Source organism: Seriola lalandi, unplaced genomic scaffold, assembly GCF_002814215.2.
Source record: "Seriola lalandi dorsalis isolate HSWRI2012SDOR001 ecotype SW California unplaced genomic scaffold, Sedor1 jcf7180002053666, whole genome shotgun sequence".
Classification (NCBI taxonomy): domain Eukaryota; kingdom Metazoa; phylum Chordata; class Actinopteri; order Carangiformes; family Carangidae; genus Seriola; species Seriola lalandi.
The window spans coordinates 43,733-45,936 of NW_019524219.1; the positions used below are offsets into that span (position 1 = coordinate 43,733).

General features: G+C 44.9%; 1 long non-coding RNA gene across 1 annotated transcript in view; it reads left to right on the forward strand.

Annotated features, from left to right (window-relative positions):
- The window catches only part of LOC147819409 (uncharacterized), a 3,712-nt gene extending 1,842 nt beyond the window's left edge, over positions 1-1,870 (forward strand). Inside the window, exons 2-3 of the long non-coding RNA XR_015436937.1 lie at positions 942-1,112; positions 1,506-1,870. This is a non-coding gene — a long non-coding RNA (uncharacterized LOC147819409). The remainder of the gene's footprint in view (positions 1-941; positions 1,113-1,505) is intronic.
- Positions 1,871-2,204: the final 334 nt, after the last annotated feature.

Consider the following 2,204-nt stretch of genomic DNA (forward strand, 5'->3'; position numbering starts at 1 on the left):
TTTTGCTATTTGTACGAATTGTTTTGAGAAATTCACTTACTGTTTTGCAAATGTCGAGGATGATTCGAGAAATCAACCAAAGCGACTGAGAAAAACTGTAATAAAAATAAACTTTATTCATAGAGCACTTTTCATACAGCTGATGGAGCTCAAAGTGCTTTACAGTGAGATAAGGGATTGAAGGAAAACGAAATAGACAATAGAAATAGAGACGATGAGACAGTAACAGTAAGAATAGTCGAATATGAGAGAATTCATTAAAAGCTAAATTCAATAAACAGGTTTTCAGATGTTGTTTAAAAATGATCTTAGAAACAGTCCCCAGTCCAGTCCTTAGTCCAGTCCTTAGTCCAGTCCTCAGTCCAGTCCTCAGTCCAGTCCTTAGTCCAGTCCTTAGTCCAGTCCTCAGTCCAGTCCTCAGTCCAGTCCTCAGTCCAGTCTTCAGTCCAGTCCTCAGTCCAGTCTTCAGTCCAGTCCTCAGTCCGGTCCCCAGTCCAGTCCAGTCCTTAGTCCAGTCCAGTCCCCAGTCCAGTCCTCAGTCCAGTCCTCAGTCCAGTCCTCAGTCCAGTCCCCAGTCCAGTCCTCAGTCCAGTCCCCAGTCCAGTCCAGTCCTTAGTTCAGTCCTCAGTCCAGTCCTCAGTCCAGTCCCCAGTCCAGTCCTTAGTCCAGTCCTCAGTCCAGTCCTCAGTCCAGTCCCCAGTCCAGTCCTCAGTCCAGTCCTTAGTCCAGTCCTCAGTCCAGTCCAACCCAGTCCTCAGTCCAGTCCAGTCCTCAGTCTAGTCCAGTCCAGACCAGTCCAGACAGAGATGTCACTTTGGAGATTGTGATTGTGATTAATCAATAATGAATCAATCGATTAATCCCACTTCACCTTATTATGAATATGATTCCTCTGTTTGGCTGAAGTCGGTGTCTCAGATCAACAGCCTTTGTGTTCACAGGTAAACCGGTGTATGAGACGCCAGAGTCAGATCCAGACCGGGTCCCGTCGCTACACCTGGGTCACGGTGAAGGAAACACCAGACGAGCCGGTGTCTGCGCGGTCGAAGACGGAGAGGAAAGGAAGATGGACGCTAGAGACGAGACCACCAGAGGAGCTGAGAGGATCAGAGGTGAGACCCAGACAAGTTAAAGAGCCCCGACTCCATGGCCCCCCCACTCTGACTCACAGCAGAGGAGCTTAGAAATGCCTGTAGATGAACTTTAAAGTCTCTGCAGGTTTTGAAAAGTCTTTAAAAATCCCTGAATGCGGGTCCTTAAAGATAAAAAGTGTTAAACATTTTATTTTTCCTGCTTCAGAAAAAACAAAATGTTTTTGTAGATCGCTGCAGCTCCTCCAGGAGAGGAGGTCCTGACAGCGGACTGTGAATTTAAATGAATTAAATGGTTTTATTTGAATAATCCATCGATCCATTTCCTGCTGCTCATGTGAGTCCAGGTTATTAATGAAGTTAATTCTGTCACCATATGGTGGGGTCATGTGATCAGATGCTGTTGTGCTGCAGGTGCGGGGAGGCTGGCGGTCCGTCCCGGACTGAACTGAGGTCTCTGCTGCGGTCGGCTCTGCAGAAACCAGGAAACAGCCTGAGCTCCAGAGTACGAGCCAGATCTTCACTTTATTATGATTCACCACATTTTACTGATGAATCACGACTCAGTTCAGCCCAGACCCGAGTCATGTGGACCGACAATGTGTCCATGTAACTGTGCAGAACTGTGGTTTATTAGATCTCTAACAGACGAGGTGGACTGGACTGAGCTTCAAACATGAAAAAGTTTTTTTATTATATGAAAAATATTCAAGGTGAAAAACAATTGAATCATATGAGAGCATCCAAAAAGCCAAACAATAAAAGTCCATAAAACAGAAGACATTGGGTTACGTTGTGTTGTGTTCCGTTATATTATGTTGCATCACCTGTTGCACAACCTTACATTATTTTGCACTACGTTATAATAATGATTATAATAATAATAATAATAACAATCGTAACTTAGATTTTTATAGCACCTTTCAAGGCCCAAGGCCGATTGACAGAGTAAGAACACAAATAAATAAAACATAAATGAAAACAAGATGAGACAGAATGAGGACGGCCATGTTGAAGGAGGTTGTAGGAGATGAGGCAGGTAGCGGCCACAGGCCTTGAAGAACAGATGGGTTTTCACCAGTTTCCTGAACGTGTCCAGAGATGGGGCTGTAC